The sequence below is a fragment of the Schistocerca gregaria genome, chromosome 3, assembly GCF_023897955.1.
Source record: "Schistocerca gregaria isolate iqSchGreg1 chromosome 3, iqSchGreg1.2, whole genome shotgun sequence".
In the NCBI taxonomy this organism is placed as follows: domain Eukaryota; kingdom Metazoa; phylum Arthropoda; class Insecta; order Orthoptera; family Acrididae; genus Schistocerca; species Schistocerca gregaria.
In genome coordinates, this window is record NC_064922.1 from 537,198,422 (window position 1) to 537,218,379 (window position 19,958).

Consider the following 19,958-nt stretch of genomic DNA (forward strand, 5'->3'; position numbering starts at 1 on the left):
TGCACCAAAAGATGGTGACAATGACCGTGTAATAATTCTGCTGGTGGAGTGCCCTGAAAAGACAATGTGCAATACATGCTGAGAAACAGCAACAAAAGCATTTTTCCCTGAGTACGAAGCATGATATTGGACATCTGAGCCTTGAAGTTGTGAAAAAAATGTTCAGCTTAACCATTCAATTAAGGAGAGACAGTGATGTTCGGACATGGTGAATCCCACTTTGTTGACAAAACTTGAAATTCCAATAAAGAACACATTTTCCAAAATGATAGTTTGTGGCAAACTTCTAAACAAAAGGCAGAAATGAGTGCACTAGTTGTTGAATTCACTACCACTAGTTGTTGAATCCACAGGAATGATTGATTATAATTACTCACTGTGTGTTCCGGAAAGGACCAGCAAAATCAATGTGGATGTGTTGCCAAGGAGTATCAGGTCATGGCCAATTGAAAAATTCTTGGCACAGGGTTGCATGGTTGTTCCCACATGCATGGCAGTGAACAGTCATATGTTTGGTCTCCTTATCCAAACCAAACCATATATAATGCTGGAGCACTGGCTGCTTACCTTTAATGATTCCCCAATGTGCTGTGTATAAAAGTTTCAAAACATTTTGCTACAGTGATATGGATTTCATGATTTGTTCATTATCAGTGTGCAATAAAATTACACCATCCTGAATAGAAAGGTGGTTGTGATGAGCATAGTATTTTCATACTACTGCACCTGAAATTGAGTTTGGATTAAGAGGCTACATAGTACTTGACCAGTGGTAGTAACTGATCCCATTCAGTATTTTGTGCAACCTGCTGACAACCAGCGTGAAAGCAGTGCTTGTGAATCGGATCGATCAATTTGAAGACAAAGAAGATTCTGATGCATCAAATTCCGGATCACTTCCCATAGGCAAGCAAGACAGTGTGTCTGTGTTTGCATGCTGTGCCATAGTAATTCAAAAGAAGTAATGCCCAATATTGCAGATTCCATGCAGTATGGTCAGGTACACCTTTCATCGAGTGAAAAAGAGCAATCAGCTACTTATGATCACTTATGAGGAAAAAATTTCTCCCGTGCAGATATTGATGGAATATTGTTTTGACACATATAGTTGAGGCTTTCCTTTATCAGCTGACTGTAGTTGACTTGGCCCTTGTTCAACATCTTGGAATACTTTGGGGCATCGAGAGTTTCCAACTTTGTGCGTTAAAACTGTTCTTATTACGTGTCATGAAGCATTAACTGCAAGCATTATCAGTTTCTGCTGATCAAATTGAATAACACGTGGATGACTAAAATGACTGAAATGATTGTTCGCATTCTCCAGTCAATTGGAAAGGAACATTTTTACACAGGAGATGACGCAAAGGAGCAGCAGTTTGTGATACATTTGTATACATTTATTTTAATAATGCTTGTAGTTCCTGTATATTTTTAGGAGATGGTAATCTACAAACGGCCTTGGCCCCTAAATGCATAATCAAAGGACGAGTATCATGGGCACCTTGATATGTCCCACACAGTCAGTTTCAATATTTAAAAAAATAAACATTTTTGCAGATTCCACTTGAGTCCTATGTCAAAACTTGAAAAAGGAATTCTAAGTTTTTGAGATGCTGTCTCGGTGTTTGGTTCAAGATGCCATTGAAATAGTTTGAATAGGACAGAAATTTTGATGTCACTTGTTTCATAAAGAGCTGAAACAAAGTCAGAGCAGGATACTGACCAACATTTTTTTTTTTTTGTTTCCTCATTGATGGAAAGTTGAATATCAGCATCAGCTGAATCAAATCTCTAAGCTCCTCAATGCCTGGAAGTAGTAAAAAATCAATAACTGTGTAACCATTATCTGTGGCTTTAAAGTCTGCACAAAATCTGATTTTTGTATTCAATTTCCTCATTATAAGTAGAAGAGATGCCCATTGGCTGACAGAAATGGGCTTCAAAATACTGACTTGTTCCAATCTGTGGAGCTCAGAAGCAACTTCACCACAAATGGCATACAGAACTGGATGTGCGCACTAAAATTTTGGTTGAGCATTGTCTTGGAATGTAATGTGCACTTGAAAATTCTTTGCTTGTCCCAATTTACCATTGAACAAATATCCATATTTATCACACAGGTATTGTCTGCTGGCATGGGAAACTTGAGTATTTATAGCTGGCAAATTACCTTGAATATCTAAACAAAACAAATAAAACACGTCCATTCCGAAAATATTGGGACTAGAGTGTGATTGAAGCAGCTTGAAGGGCACTAATGTAGTTGTATTTTTATATTTTGCATGCAAAGTGCGTGTCCCAAGAACAGACATACTTTCGCCATTGTAGGCCGCAAGATACAGACATAATGTCTGTAGCTTGGGCATCCCAATTCCTCATATGTATTCTGATTAAATAATGTGACTGATGCACCCGTTCTATTTGAAACTGTGCAGTTTGATTGCAAATCTTTAAAGTGTATGGCTATTATGCTGAATGTGTTTGTCAGTTCTGACTTTGCCTGATTTGTGAATGACAAATATTTTGCTGTTTGTCTATTTGAGGTGAGCTGATTTGAATACACAAAACTTTGCACTGTGCCTGTAGATTTGTGATGCATGTACAGTTCCTATGAGTATTGCTAGGAATGTTAATTGTTAAATCAGAATGCGAGGTATTGATTTCCATTTTCTCAGTTTTAGGTTTACGTGGAACCGATTCTACTTTGTGGACCTTTTTCAGGCACACTTCGTGTGTCAATATTCCTCTTATTGGGAAAATCTATGTTTGCAGTCATGTGTTTCATGGCACTTAACACTACACTTCATAATGTGTAAACTTGCTGGGAAAATGGCTGGCTGCCTTGTGCACTTCTTACGCTGTTGCTTGCAGCCATTGTGAACATGTGCCTAGCAAGACTGGAGTAACTTAGAATCAACTGTGGTCAGCACTGCAACTACAGGTACATCAGAGTCTAGTTCCACAAAGTCTTGCACTTCCTGAGATTTAGTTACATTAAGTACAGCAGTGAGACCAGGATCACAATGCTTGGAAGTCTTTGTCATCAATAAGGTTCTGAATAACTACATCACAGACATTTTGTCATGAAAAGAAGTTTCACAAGCATTTAATTTAAATTTACTATTGCTACCCATACTCTTTGAGTTCAGTGATCCATGCTTTGTAATAGTGATTACTGTGATGATGCTTATGAAAGATTTTGAAACGAGCAGCAGATACATGAATCTGAGCTTCAAAAAATTCATCTACATTCTGTATGACTTCCTTATAGGGTAGGGTTTGGGGCAGGAACAATTTGCTACACAAATGAAAAATATGCACTGCTACCCAAGAAAAAAAGAAAGAACGCCATGTGTCACATATGATTCTGTAAGCTGTGAAGTGCTGCTCCATCTACAGTTTATATTCTGCCCACACCTCTTGTTTTAATCAAAGGAATAGTAGGAAAGAGGCAGCTCCTGTCCACTGGTATTCTATGCTTCACTCATAGCTGGCTGCTGGGCCTGTAGTGAACTCAGCAGTCGAGTTGTGTGAGACAATAATTCTTGAATTTGTTGATTCTGAAACTGAGTAAGTGCAGTGAGTGTTTGCTCTCCAGTGGTTGCCATTTCATACAAAAAAATTAAATACAAATGTGAATGTAATAGAAAGACAAACAGAAAAGATCAGTTATTTTGACAATGCTCTGAAATCTGACATTGCTGGAAATGTCTGAGATTTCTTTGTTGTCAGTTCCACCTGTTTCTCATACAATCAATCATTGAATTGAGTGTACAATAATCTTAATCACTTGGTAATAGTTTTAATGACTGAATGTCAGTAGCTTTGTGCTAGTATGTAGTTGTGTCACTGCAAGTCTTCCAAGATCTGGAGGCAGAACTCAGTGTGCGACATCTTAAAATGGTGCGAGGCAGATACATTGCATGCAGTGAGTAGAAATGGAAGATGGCACCCACAGAACTGCTAATAGGAAAATGGCAAGCCCTAGAGAGTGCGTGGCTCGCGTTGGCACACTGGCAGCCTGTTTGATTTGATTTATGGAGGGAGACAAAAACAACGGTGGTCTTAACCCACTGTTGCCCACACTGAAACTGAATGTATTGGTTGGTTTCATGTCCTGTGATTGTAGGAAAGAAAACCAGTACCCTTAATAAATAACTGTTGATCCTTTACTGGTTTCTTATTAGACTTCCGGGTCTACTGAACCGAATATTCTATGTCTTTGCCCTCCAGAGTTTTATGTTGGAAGATTGTTGTGATCCGATTTCATCCTCCTCACCACATAGTCTGTACTGAAGGGCTTCTTCCTCTGTATTCTTCACATATAGGTGTTTTTTAAAGTTTACATGGCAAGACATGAGTCCTACCATGAGTTTGATCTATTTCCTGGTCAAGTTCAGAATTACAGAATTTCTCTTGAAACATGACCTCACCTTCATTATGTGGTCATATTTTGTTTTTTGACTGTAGTCCAATATTTGATGTGTTGCCTCCTGATCTAACTACATAGTTTTAATTTTACCACTGCCTTAGTGATGGTTAGGACACGTTCTCTGGTCTAATAAATGGAGGCTTGCACCTGTTCTGGCCAGTCTATCAGCTTGTTCATTGCTGCTAATTCCTGAGTGACCAGGGACTCTCAGCAGTTTAACCTGGTGTTTCTCAACAGTTTCCCAAGGACCTCTTGGCATTCTGCAACAATCTTTGACCTCATTGCAGGGGCTTATAGAGATTTCAGAGCTGCTTGGCTGTCTGAGTAATTGTAGATGCTACAATCTTAGTAGCACCTATGCAAATTCTCCTCTGCATACACTCTGATGTCAGATATTTGTGTCTGAAATGCTGTGGCAAGTTTATCTAGTCTAGGCTGTACTCTGTATACTCTGGCCTCAGCACTTTCATCGGTTTCAACCTGTCAAAAAACCATACTACGTCTCCTGAATGGCATCGGTGTTCATTCTTCCACTGCTCCCTTCTTCTAGTTGTTACACTGAAAGGTTTATCGAAGCAGCTAGCAGCCTGTTTAAATGTATCTTCTTTTGTGGAGATGCAAGCAGCCCACCATGTGTGGTCAACAAAGACATTGTCAGTACCCCAGTGATGATAATGATGAGACATTAAAATCATTAGTCACCAAATACAGTGACACAGAAAATATGTGACATAACAATAAAAATGTAATGTATACAGGGTGAAGAAAAAATGCCCCATTTGGAGGCCACCTTTTGATTCCTCACCCAGATTCAAGACAAAAGTTTATCTAGCAAAATGAGATTGCCCTCGCATTACCATATCAGCTCTTATACTGTCCTGTATAGACTTCTAGGACATCAAACCCACCATGGAGCTATGATTCGAATCCTCATCAGATCCCAAGTCCATTCCCTAATTCTCATTGTTTATAAGTAGGACATCATTTTGTCACATGACAGTAGTCTATCACAAGACCCATTTCTATTAACTGCATGGTGCACATCCATAATTGGTTGTGTCAAGTTCAAGTAGGACAACTTCCTGGTGGAGTACACAAATGGTGAATATGCCTAGATGCTTTTGGTGCTGGGTGCATCATACAAGCGTGCTGCCGCTGCTGCTGCTCATGTGTATGCTGCATGATATTCTCAAATGCGCCATTCTGATAAGAATGTTTTTCTTCGCCTGGAGCAACGCCTTCAGGAAACTGATAATCTCTGTCCAGAAGTAATGGACAGAGTGGACAGATGTTGTCCAAAGACTAGATATATTCTACAGAATGCAGTTCTTGAAACCATTCACCAGTCATCTTGGCAAATACCCGTGATATGGTAAGGCAGTTCCAGACATCTCAAAGATTAACTCCATGCCATTGACGAGTACAGTTTTGTGAATGGCTTTTGCATCAAATGGAAAATAACAAACATTTTATAAACAACATAATATGAAGTGATGAATCTAGTGTCACTTCTGAGGGTGTTTTCAGCCTCCACTACAACAAAACCCACATGTCATCCATGAATGTGGCTTTCAGGCACTCTTTGGCATAAACTTGTGGGCTGGAATTATGGGAGGAGTGCTTTTGCGCCCTTACTTATTGCCAAATAAGTTGAATGTGCCACTGTGTCACATATTTCTTTGCAATACTTTGCTTGATGCATTAGAAAACATTGCACTTGGTGTTTGGCAACAGCTGTGGTTTCAGCATGGTGGTGCACCACCACACATTGGAATGAATGCGCATAACTATATAAAAGTGTTTCCAGGAAAATGGATTAGTCATGGAGTTCAAATGTTCTGGCCTTCGCAACCCCCAGACCTTAATCTAGACTTTTATTTGTGGGGATACTTAAAATGAACAAGTTTGTAGTACTCCACCCAAGCATGTATATTACCTAATAGATCATAAGCTTGCCACTTTGGCAGTAGTGGATGTAGGTGTGTTGCATGTTGCTGTTGTTGTGGTCTTCAGTCCTGAGACTGGTTTGATGCAGCTCTCCATGCTACTCTATCCTGTGCCAGCTTCTTCATCTCCCAGAACCCACTGCAACCCACATCCTTCTGAATCTGCTTAGTGTAGTCATCTCTTGGTCTTCCTCTACTATTTTTACCCTCTACGCTGCCCTCCAATACTAAATTGGTGATCCCTTGATGCCTCAGAACATGTCCTACCAACCGATCCCTTCTTCTGGTCAAGTTGTGCCACAAACTTCTCTTCTCCCCAATCGTATTCAATACTTCCTCATTAGTTATGTGATCTACCCATCTAATCTTCAGCATTATTCTGTAGCACCACATTTCGAAAGCTTCTATTCTCTTCTAGTCTAAACTATTTATCGTCCATGTTTCACTTCCATACATGGCTACACTCCATACAAATACTTTCAGAAAACACTTCCTGACACTTAAATCTATACTCGATGTTAACAAATTTCTGTTCTTCAGAAACGCTTTCCTTGCCATTGCCAGTCTACATTTTATATCCTCTCTACTTCGACCATCATCAGTTATTTTGCTCCCCAAATAGCAAAACTCCTTTACTACTTTAAGTGTCTCATTTCCTAATCTAATTCCCTGAGCATCACCTGACGTAATTCGACTACATTCCATTATCCTCGTTTTGCTTTTGTTGATGTTCATCTTATATCCTCCTTTCAAGACACTATCCGTTCCGTTCAGCTGCTCTTCCAAGTCCTTTGCTGTCTCTGACAGAATTACAATGGCATGGGCGAACTTCAAAGTTTTTATTTCTTCTCCCTGGATTTTAATACCTACTCCAAATTTTTCTTTTGTTTCCTTTACTGCTTGCTCAATATACAGGGGAGAGACTACAACCTTGTCTCACTCCCTTCCCAACCACTGCTTCCCTTTCATGTCCCTTGACTCTTATAACTGCCATCTGGTTTCTGTACAAATTGTAAATAGCCTTTCGCTCCCTATATTTTACCCCTGCCACCTTCAGAATTTGAAAGAGAGTGTTCCAGTCAATATTGTCAAAATGTTTCTCTAAGTCTACAAATGCTAGAAACGTAGGTTTGCCCTTCCTTAATCTAGCTTCTAAGATAAGTCGTAGGGTCAGTATTGCCTCACGTGTTCCAACATTTCTACAGAATCCAAAGTGATCTTCCCCGAGTTCGGCTTCTACTAGTTTTTCCATTCGTCTGTAAAGAATTTGTGTTAGTATTTTGCAGCTGTGACTTATTAAACTGATAGTTCGGTAATTTTCACATCTGTCAACACCTGCTTTCTTTGGGATTGGAATTATTATATTCTTCTTGAAGTCTGAGGGTATTTCGCCTGTCTCATACATCTTGCTCACCAGATGGTAGAGTTTTGTCAGGACTGGCTCTCCCAAGGCCGTCAGTAGTTCCAGTGGAAGTTGTCTACTCCGGGGGCCTTGTTTTGACTCAAGTGTTTCAGTGTTCTGTCAAACTCCACATGCAGTATCGTATCTCCCATTTTGTCCTCATCTGCATCCTCTTCCTTTTCCATAATATTGTCCTCAAGTACATCACCCTTGTATAGACCCTCTATATACTCCTTCCACCTTTCTGCTTTCCCTTCTTTGCTTAGAACTGGGTTTCCATCTGAGCTCTTGATGTTCATACAAGTGGTTTTCTTATCTCCAAAGGTCTCTTTAATTTTCCTGTAGGCAGTATCTATTTTACCCCTAGTGAGATAAGCCTCTACATCCTTACATTTGTCCTCTAGCCATCCCTGCTTAGCCATTTTGCACTTCCTGTCGATCTCATTTTTGAGATGTCTGTATTCCTTTTTGCCTGCTTCATTTACTGCATTTTTATATTTTCTCCTTTCATCAATTAAATTCAATATTTCTTCTGTTACCCAAGGATTTCTACTAGCCCTCGTCTTTTTACCTACTTGATCCTCTGCTGCCTTCACTACTTCATCCCTCAAAGCTACCCATTCTTCTTCTACTGTATTTCTTTCCCCCATTCCTGTTAATTGCTCCCTTATGCTCTCCCTGAAACTCTGTACAACCTCTGGTTTAATCAGTTTATCCAGGTCCCATCTCCTTAAATGCCCACCTTTTTGCAGTTTCTTCAGTTTTAATCTACAGGTCATAACCAATAGATTGTGGTCAGAGTCCACATCTGCCCCTGGAAACGTCTTACAATTTAAAACCTGGTTCCTAAATGTCTGCCGTACCATTATATAATCTTTCTGTTACCTTTTAGTATCTCCAGGCTTCTTTCATGTATACAGCCTTCTTTTATGATTCTTGAACCAAGTGTTACCTATGATTAAGTTGTGCTCTGTGCAAAATTCTACCAGGCGGCTTCCTCTTTCATTTCTTTGCCCCAGTCCATATTCGCCTACTACGTTTCCTTCTCTCCCTTTTCCTACTACCGAATTCCAGTCATGCATGACTATTAAGTTTTCATCTCCCTTCACTATCTGAATAATTTCTTTTATTTGATAATACATTTCTTCAATTTCTTCCTCATCTGCAGAGCTAGTTGGCATATAAACTTGTACTACTGTAGTAAGTGTGGGCTTCGTATCTATCTTGGCCACAATAATGCGTTCACTATGCTGTTTGTAGTAGCTTACCCACATTCCTATTTTCCTATTCATTATTAAACCTACTCCTGCCTTACCCCTATTTGATTTTGTGTTTATAACCTTGTAGTCACCTGACCAGAAGTCTTGTTCCTCCTTCCACCGAACTTCACTAATTCCCACTATATCTAACTTTAACCTATCCATTTCCCTTTTTAAATTTTCTAACCTACCTGCCCAATTAAGGGATCTGACATTCCATGCTCCGATCCGTAAAACGCCAGTTTTCTTTCTCCTGATAACGACATCTTCTTGAGTAGTCCCCAGCCGGAGATCCGAATGGGGGACTATTTTACTTCCGGAACATTTTACCCAAGAGGACGCCATCATCATTTAATCATAAAGTAAAGCTGCATGCCCTCGGGAAAAATTATGGCCGTAGTTTCCCCTTGCTTTCAGCCGTTCGCAGTACCAGCACAGCAAGGACGTTTTGGTTAGTGTTACAAGGCCAGATCAGTCAATCATCCAAACTGTTGCCCCTGCAACTACTGAAAAGGCTGCTGCCCCTCTTCAGGAACCACACGTTTGTCTGGCCTCTCAACAGATGCTCCTCCGTTGTGGTTGCACCTACGGTACGGCTATCTGTATCGCTGAGGCACGCAAGCCTCCCCACCAACGGCAAGGTCCATGGTTCATGGGGGGAGATTGCATAGGGTCCAGCAAAGAATTATCTAGCAAATGGTGAAGTCTTTGCAGATGCAAGGTGATCCTTTTGAACATTTCTAAAGTGAATTTTGCTCATACCTGTGTGTGCCAACTGTGTAAAGATAAGTTTGGACGACAGACATACGGAATGGCATTATTGTGCATAGCATAATGTGCAATCTAATGTAGCCTACCTTTTGTGTTTCTTGTACCTCATTGGAAATGGACAATGTTATTGTATCCGCTATTATTTTCTATTAGCTTGATTTCTGTTATGGACAAAATGGTCATTTATGTCTGTAAAAAGTTCATGTTTTGCTTTAATGTTTAGATGAACATAACATTAACAGAAAGAAGTACACAAGATACCGCATTTTGGAGGTGCAAATTGAACATAGTTTGATACTTTAAGTGAGAAAAAAATGTTTGGTGGGAATGCAATTCTGACACTAGTGAGTCTGCATATTTGCTATCCATGGCATTGCATGATCTCACTGAGCTAATTTGACAGCTCCACCACAACACAGACTTCATGCTGTCTGTTCTTGGCCACGGTGCACACAGTTACAACATTGCCAGAGCCTCATTTTTTAAAAATTGTATTTCCATTAAACCTGTTGATGGGACTAGGTTTTGAAATATACACTTTTCTCTTCAATTGAGATGAGGAATCGAATGTCGACCACCAAATATGGCATTTTTTCTTCACCCTGTAGACATTAGATTTTCTCTAGCAGATGCCATATACGCTATTGACAGGCATTCATTTCAGAACTTCAGCCAGTAATGAGTTACAAAAATCATTAGAGCACTGAGAAAAATGGTAACTCCTCTAACTATGGTACTAACTGGGTACTAAAATACTGTCTTGACTACACAGGACTACACATGCGCTATTGTACTCATGTACACTTACTTTCTGTCAAAGATTGTGACAATGAGGTGAATAATTTTGCAACAAATTTCAGGAGTCATGTCCATTGTTGAAACAATGTATCGAGTGGGAAAGATTATGATGACAGATAATACTAACATTAATCTAGTAAAAGGGCAATGCATGTGGCCTTCAATGACTTCTGTAACAGTATCTTATCAAAAGGCCACTCTCAAAACCAAAAGAAATACAGGTTAATTGCAAAGGCTATTAGTAGCACCACACACTTGTGGATGGTACAGGAAATGAAATTAAGGATAGAAAAGCAAAAGCAGAAAGGCAGAACCCTATTTTCAAAAGTTCTTTTGAAAGGAAAATCCAGAATTATTGGCCCGGTTTAATTTTTGCACCAGTGCATAAATGGGTGATATAGATATTAGTGTCAGTAATGTTGAGAAACATCTGAATTTGCTAAAATTGAACAAAGCTCCTGTGTCAGAATTTGTGACTCAATCAGTCATCTTTAATCATAAAATGCAATAGATCCATCAAAATAAAATAAAAAAGACCATGCTCTGTAGTTGGACAAAAGCATATAACACGGTCATCTACAACAGGGATGCAGACATGATCTTCAAATATACCATGCAAGATCCTTTACATATATCTGTAATAGAATGTTAGAATGTATACCAGGCACAAAATACTGCAAGTCATGAATCAAGGCAGTCAGGTACATGCAGTATGTCTTGACTTCCAAACAGCATTTGACTCTACCACACGTATGCTTTAAATAATAAGTATGCCCTAAGGCAGTGGCTGCATGCAGCCCAAATCAGTTCTTTGTGCAGCCCATGGTTCTCACCTGTATTTGATAATTATATGCATTTAGCAGTTAACAGCTGAATCATAACCATCAACTAATGTTAAGAACTTGTAAAGAGTGTAGTTTTCGTGCTAACAAACAAAAATACTTACAGAGAGAGTAACATTTTTAAATGTGCTTTATTTAAATTGACATTTGTGTTCAGCCATGAGCTAAGCAAAGTTAAAGTTGACAGTTTACTTCGGGGCAGTAGGGTAAGTAGTGTGACCACTGGATCATTATAGGATGTGAGAGGGGGAACGTTTTATTCTTTGTTTTCCAGTGCTGCAACTCATGAACATGAGTGGCCCTAACCAATCAGCTGCTGTGTAACATGAGTTTGTGACTGTGCATCATAGAGACACTCATTTTCAAATGCACACTTATTTGTAGCAAGGAACATTAAATTAATTAAGGCTGTTTCAGTACAACACAATGAGTAGGGAAAAAAATGAATTTAGTAATGTCTGTGATTGTGTCTCATACTGCATGACACATTTAAATTAAATGTAATAATTAATCATTTAATCACTTGCTCACACAGAAAACACAACACCACATCATCAGGCAGTTACAGTATCACAGCTTTGGGTTACTGAGGGTGGCAGCAAAATGAAACAGAAAACAGTCGACATGAAATGTTCCAAATGGTACCAACTTTTAACATTTTACACTTACAATAGCTAGTGTATCTGGGGCTCAGAACATACTAATTTATGTACAGTACTGATCAGTAATAAAATAAGTACATATGCAACTCAAGGTGCTGCCCCTCAATGTCAGCATTGGCTCTACAACATAAAAGTTTGATGACTACTGCTCTAATGTCATCAAGCAAAATTTGTGATTAGCTTTCTTTGTAAAGAGCACCCAGAATGACAGATGCATTAGTAAATTCAAGTGTGCCCAGGGGAAATGTATTTGGATCTCACTGCTCTTTTTTTTTATATTAACCACTTTCCAGTCAATATTAATGGTGTAGGATTTGGGTAACAAACACAATGTTCATGATGCGTAATGACTGTCAATGTTACCGATTCACATATTCAATATTTATTTGTACACATTATATGGACAGATACAACTTAAACACATGGCATCTCAGAACACACTGCCCAAGCAGCGATATTCTTGGGAATGGAAGTCCATAGAGCTTGTGTCCCCACAGCGCTGCCCCCCCCCCCCCTCCCCCAAAGGCATTCTGTCTCGTGTAGATGTCTTGGTTGGCGGAGCAGTCTGCCTGTTTGTGACGCCAGTACTGGCTGAGTAGGTGGTACTAAAGGTGCCATCGTTAGGTCGTACCCTGTGTCCCCACAGGGCTCGCCTCCCTCCCCCTCCCCCTCCCTGAAGGTGTGGAATGCTCAAGTCGTGTGGCAGTGTGGTGTAGGTCATCTCTGGAGATGCTGCCTAACTCACACTTATCTAGATGTCTTGGTCGGCACAGTAGTCTGGATATTCAGGACCAGGTAGCTATCTGTAATTGTTCTGGTGTTGAGGTACTGTAATCGCACAGAAGCACCCTGTACTGTTATTCTTTGGGCACCTAGTGATAGGTGATGCCCATGCACTGTCTGAAGGTCTGATTATACGGTCCTGGAGAAATTCTTCAATGACTGCCTTTGCTGCCTTGAGTTTGTAGGGGGTTGGGGCAGCAGTGTACAGGTGGTCCTGGAGTTGTATTAATTATGTGCACGGTGCCATCCATAACTATGCTAAATGTTTTGTAGGAGTGGTTCAGGGGGCCCGGAACCTTGTTGTATGATCAGTCCACAGGGGTGGTAGCCTTGTTGGTAGGTAACCCGTTCATGAGAACAGAAACACTGTCACTATTCGACCTGCTCACGAGAACGTAAACACTATCACTGTTCAACCCACGCGGGAGAGCTGTGTCAACATGTATAATAGGCACAGTACCAACCTGTGTATCCATGCTAGTGTTTGTACAGTTATCCTGACACTCTCAGGTACGCCAGGCTGTCTGTTGTTGCTACTGCTGGATACATTGCAGTTGGCTATCCAGTTCGTGATGGCGGCTGTGTAGCTGCTCATTCTCTGCACATGTTTTGTTGTTCTCTTTGCAGGTGTTCTTGTAGGCTGTGATCTTTTCATGAAGTTCGACACGAAGTGTTGCATGTTGCAATGCAAGGTCCACTGCAGTCTCCATGTCTAGCGGTGGAGCTGGAGGGTCTGTGGTGGACGGCAGACTGTCACTGCAGATGCCCCCTATAGGGTGTAGTCTGTCGCCTTGTAATAACACAGCCCTGCTGAGATCCGGGATGAGGTGATAATGATGAAGGAAGTCTGCTTCGAGAACCAGTTCCACTGTTTTGGCTACAAGGAAAGACCATGGACATGGTGTGTGGTTGTCTAGCCAGAGCGTCGCTGAGGTTGTCCCCATTACCGGTGTTACTGAATCATTTGCTGTTCGGGGTTGTGTGGTTGAGGGCGTGTAACCTCCTGTGGTGAGATGTGGAGTAGCGTGCTGATGTCTGTGCCCTTATCGACCAGGAGGTAGTGATGTAGCTGGTGGTCATAAACAAATAGTTGCGTGCCGTCTGCTCATATGTGTGACATGTTATGTGCTTTGGTATCTCCAGTAGAAAGGCAGCTTGTTGTAGGGAGGCAGGCTGGTACACCTAAGCCAGTCTGCCGGTCTAGTTTGGGTAGCCACACGGCTGTCAGCAGTGGTGTGTATTGGCGCCAAATCACGCGTGAAACCAGTGGTAGCCGCTTGTCATATTGTTTTGGCTGGGCTGTGGTGTGGCGGCACATGGATCGGCCATCTCCATTGTTTGTTTATTTCCTGCAGGAGTTGGATCCATGCTCCGTTGTTGTTGCAGCACTGCAGTGGTCGTGGTTGGCAAGGTGACTGGAGTCCAGTTGCGGAGGGGAGGAGGGGGTGCCTGGAGTCTGCGCGCAGTGTTTTGCGCTGTGTCTGCCGCTGCTGCCACCCTTGTCCGTCGCTGGCATGGCAGTCGTAGAAAGGTGTCCTGGCACTGATCAGTATCCGGTGGCGTGCAAGTGCTAGCACCCTATCAGCCAGTTGTAGGCACAATTCCAATGGTGTGTCCACATGTACTAGAAGTGCTGTCTGTATTTTCTCTGGGAGCTTGAGTAATCGTTATGACCATAGGGCCCAGTCTGTTAGTAGGTTGTTATCAATTTTCAGGTGCAGTTTGCTCCATAATGCTGATGGCATGTCGTCACCCAGCATCGTCTTGTGTATGGAAAAGAGCAGTTGTTGCTCTGGTGTGTGTGATATTCGTTGTAATATTACTGACTTCACAATCTCATACTTGGGTGCAGCTGGAGCATTTAGCAGTAAATTGCTTACGAGATCCACTTGTTCACCGAGATGGTTAAGAAGTATTAACAGTTTGCTCTGCTCACCCTCAGTCCCTGCTGTCCTTATCAGACATTTGCATAAAGCAAAACGCAATTCTGTTGAGACTGCTTGAATGGGCAATCTATCTCATTTGACAGCAACTGAGAAATGGATTGGCACTTTGTTGTCGAACAGATGTTGGTCATCTCTCCCACTGGACACATGGGGGCCCCACACTGCCATTTTTCCATCCTGTATTGACTGTTTCAGCTTAACCAGTCCACCAATGTTAAGGCATCATTTTTGGTATGCCACCCCTTTGATAGATGATGGGAGGTTCCCATAGTGGTAGTTTTGTGTTGGTCCCATTGAGTTGTTGGCATGCAATAGGTGTATCACATTGCTCGGACCAACTGTGGTGGCCTGATGAGGTGTGGCCACTGTTTGTTGTGCCTGTCAGTATGGTATGGTGTGGTGTGATATTCCGAATGGAGCTGTGGTTCAGCTTGCAGTGCAGCCATCCAGCTTGTGACATCACACCCATCGAGTGGCGAGTGTCATGGCATGGCTGATATCTCTGTGTCGTCACCCTTGTGGCGTATAGAGGCATTGGTGGACTGCAGAGAAATATAGCTCTGTTGGATGCCACAGTTTTCTGGTGGTGTTTATCCGTGTGTCCACTGTGCACACTGTTCCATTTGTAGCATCACAGCCACTGTGGTTACTATGGTGGCATTGATGTAACAAAACATAGTGTGATGGTGGTGTAGACAGTTAGCCTTTGTTAAAGGTGTCGCACCACTTTGTCGTAACATGCATCATGGTAGGTGGGGTGAAGCCACGGTTGGTCGGAGGCCATCATAGTGTGGTAGGTCCGTGAGGTGAGCCCATGGGATCAGTGGTGTGTCGTGTAATCGTCAACCGGCTGAGTTCGTGGTAGATCGTCAGCCCATGTGGTATGGGGTTCATTGTAGGTGTGGTGGTGACGTCTGGCTTGAACTTGACGCCCTTTGTTGCCAGTGCGGCTGGTGTAGCATTCAGGTTGTAATTCTGATATCCATCTTGTGGTTGCAGTGCTGTTGATGCATCTGTTGTAGCATTTTAGTAGCTGTTGATGTTGTGTGGTCATGGTAAAATGGTCATGTTGTGCATCCTTGCCAGCATGCGGTAGGTATCAGAATATCCCGGTGCGAGCCGGGGTGTGGGGAGTGGTGTGGCCAGTGAGGCTGTTACGTCATGCCCAAGGTGTACCATTCTACGCAGCGCAGCTGCCATGACATCACCCTTGTGACATATGAGAGTGAAAGCGGTTGCGGAAATATATCATCCTGTTTGAAATCACTGTGAACCAGCACTAACTGTCCCTGAGACCACTAAATAAACTGACGTACATGTTTGTTTGTTGTCACTGATCATTCAGCATTTGTTACATCACTGTAGGTGGTGTTCTTAATTAGTCTATCGATGCCTGACATCTCAATAATGGAAGAGTCACTCATTTGATAGGGAGACTTGCGAGTAGCAATAGTACTAGGTGAATGTACGTATATCAGTTGGAATATCGCACTTGAGAATGGTGGGGGTGGCAGGGTAGCACCATTGTTCATTACCGCCGATCTTCGTCATCCTTTTGATATGAACTCTGACAAGGTTAGTGTCCACATAAGCACTCGTGGCACTATTTTCAGTGTTCGTTAAAAGCACTGTGGTCTATGGGAGTTCAATATCATAGTCAGTTTGTGTGCACTGATGTGACAATGGTTGCATTGTTGTGCAGGTATTAAACACAGAAGTATTGCAATTTCTGTCTTGTAGCAGTGAAAAGTTGTTAGACAAACACTCACAATAATTGCTATCATTGACTGTAGCTGACTAACTGTCAGTGTGTGTAGGATTCATGTTGGCAAGGTGTTGAAGTCTCACGTCAGGTGGAAGTGGAGCAACGTGTCACACAAAAATGTTGCGGCGTGGTTGTCAAAAAACTCGCAGCACCAATGTAGGATTTGGGTAATGAACACAATGTTCATGATGTGTAATGACTGTCAACGGTACCAATTCACATACACAATATTTATTTATACACATTATATGGACACATACAACTTAAACACTTTGCGACTCAGAACACACTACCAAAGAGCCGAGATACTGTTTTTGCAGCAATATTCTTGGGGACAGAAGTTCATAGAGCTTATGTCCCCACAATAGCAACACCAATTGTAGTTACCTGTAATGGAGTACTGTCTGTAAAAAAACTGCACAGATATTTAGTCAAATTGTTGTACTACACACATAAAAAAAAGTTTTGCAGCATCTAGGCTCCAAGAGTTCTGGAACCTGTACAGAAAATAGGAATAGAGATCAGCATAAACATTATTTCTGCCCTTTTTATTGCTCATGAAAACCACATATTTATGTTTTACCACCATACAGTGAGACCTTAAGAGGTTGTGGTCCAGATTGCTGTACACACCAATATCTCTAATACCCAGTAGCAGCATGCCTGTATTCATCGTGGCATACTATCCACAAGTTCATCATCCACAAACAGCCCTTTTCAATCTATCCCAGGCATGTTTGATAGGGTTCATGTCTAGAGAACATGCTGGCCACTCTAGTCAAGCGATGTCGTTATCCTGAAGGAAGTCATTCACAAGATGTGCACAATGGTAGCATGAATTGTTGTCTATGAAGATGAATGCCTCGCTGATATGCTGCCGATACAGTTGCACTATTGGTCAGAGGATGGCATTCACATATCGTACAGCCATTAGGGCAGCTTCCATGGCCACCAGCAGTGTACGTCAGCCCCACATAATGCCACCCCACAACATCAGGGAACCTCCACCTGGCTGCACTCACTGGACTGTGTGTCTAAGGCGTTCTGCCTGACGTAGTTGCTTCTGGTTGAAGACGTGTGCAACATTAATCAATGAGAGAACATGATGCCAATCCTGAGCAGTCCATTTGGCATGTTGTGGGCCCCATGTGTACCACACTGCATGGTGTCATGGTTGCAAAGATGGACCTCGCCATGGACGTTGAGAGTAAAGTTTCACATCATGCACCCTATTGTGCACAATTTGAGTCTTAACACGACGTCCTGTGACTGCATGAAAAGCTTTATTCAACATGGTGTCTTTGCTGTCAGGGTTCCTCCGAGCCATAATTCATAGGTAGCGGTCATCCACTGCAGTAGTAGCCCTTGGGTGGCCTGAGCGAGGGATGTCGTCAACAGTTCCCGTCTCTCTGTATATCCTCCACGTTCGTTCGAACAAAATCACTTTGGTTCACTCCAAGACACCGCACACTTCCTGTGTTGAGAGCCCTTCTTGGCACAAAGTAACAATGTGGACATGATTGAACCGCAGTATTGACCATCTAGGCATGGTTGAACCACAGACAACACGAGCCGTATACCTCCTTCCTGATGGAATGACTGGAACTGATCACCTGTTGGAGCCCTTCCATCTAATAGGCACTGCTCATGCATGCATGGTTGTTTACATCTTTGGGCAGGTTTAGTGACATCTCTGAACAATCAAAAGGACTGTGTCTGTGATGCAATATCCACAGTCAACGTCTATCTTCAGGAGTTCTGGGAACCAGGGTGTAGAGGTTTGTAGGGATGTGGACGGATATCACATAGACTGAGTTGTGGTTGATGTAGATAGTAGACTTTGATTAATGGATAGAATCCTTGAAAATGCAACCAGTGAATAAAGAAGATTGTAAAGCAAAACATTCATGTATCACAGTCTAGAATGTTGCTGTGTGTGTGGAACCCATACCAAATAGGACTAATGTGGGATACTGAACATGTACAAAGAATGGCATTACAAATGGTTTGTTTGACTCATGGGAGAGCATCACAGAGTTGCTAAAAAATCTGAACTTTTATATGCTTGAAGATAGATGCAAGCTATTCAGTGAAAGCCTACATACAAAGTTTCAAGAATTAGCTTTAAGTTAAGAATCTAGGATTAAACTTCAACCCCCAATGTATCATCCTGTAGGGATTTTGAAGACACAATTAGACTGTCACAAATACATATTCACATATGAGCTTTTGTGTGAACTCTGCCAAACTAACTGCTGCAGTATTCTGTGCCTACAAGAAACCCAAAGAGAAGATCAAATGTGTCGCCCCAAAATACGAGTGTAATCCCAAAAGTAAGGTCTCCTATTTTTTTTTTATAAGTACAGTACTCTGTATGTGTGGCAGTTGGTCACACTGCTATGAAGAGTGCTTCACGCACTGTGTGCAAACACGCGCACGCCGTGCTGAGGTGCTGTCTTGGCTTGGCAGTCGATGAGAATGGAGCCCCCATTGGATATTACTGCCAAGTGCGAATTGAGTGCAGTTATTCAGTTTTTGAATGCAAAGGGCACTGTGCCAATTGAAATCCATCGCTAACTGATGAAAGTGTATGGTGGGTCGTGCACGGATGTCAAAAATGTTCATAAGTGGTATAGAGAGTTTGAAGCTGGTCAGACCAAAATTCACGACGAACAAAGGAGCAGGAGACTGTCAGTTTCTGAGGAGACAGTGTTGAAGGTGGAGCAAAGCATGTGCTAAGATAGGTAGATCACCCTGGATGATCTCTGCACATTGGTTCCTGAGATTTCCTGATGAGGACCACATGCAGCAATGAGTTGATGGTTCCCACACATTTCTTCACTACCTTGCAGCCGAACAGGACAACTTTCTGGACTCAATTGGCAGGGGTGTCGAAACCTGGGCATACCACTTTGCATCTGAGACCAAGTAACAATCATGCCACTGGCGGCATCATTCTTCGCCAAAGCCGCGGACATTCAAACAAACACAGTCTGCCAATAAAGTCATGAGAACTGTTGGGATCGGAAAGGGGTATTGTTGGTCGACTTCATGCCCACTGGGATCACAATTAACACTGAAAGGTACTGTGAGACTCTGAAAAAACTCAGACGGGCAATTCAGAACCAGAGAAGAGGAATGTTGAGCAAGGGCATGCACATTCTCCATGACAATGTTCGCCCACTCATCGCTCGGCACATCGTAGCTCTCCTGCAACAGTTTCAGTGGAACATAATCTCCAACCCACCCTATAGTCCTGATGTGGCACAGAGTGACTATCACATGTCCCCTAAGTTAAAAGAACATTTGGCCAGAAAGCGATTCAGCTCCGACGACGAGGTGAAAGAGGAGG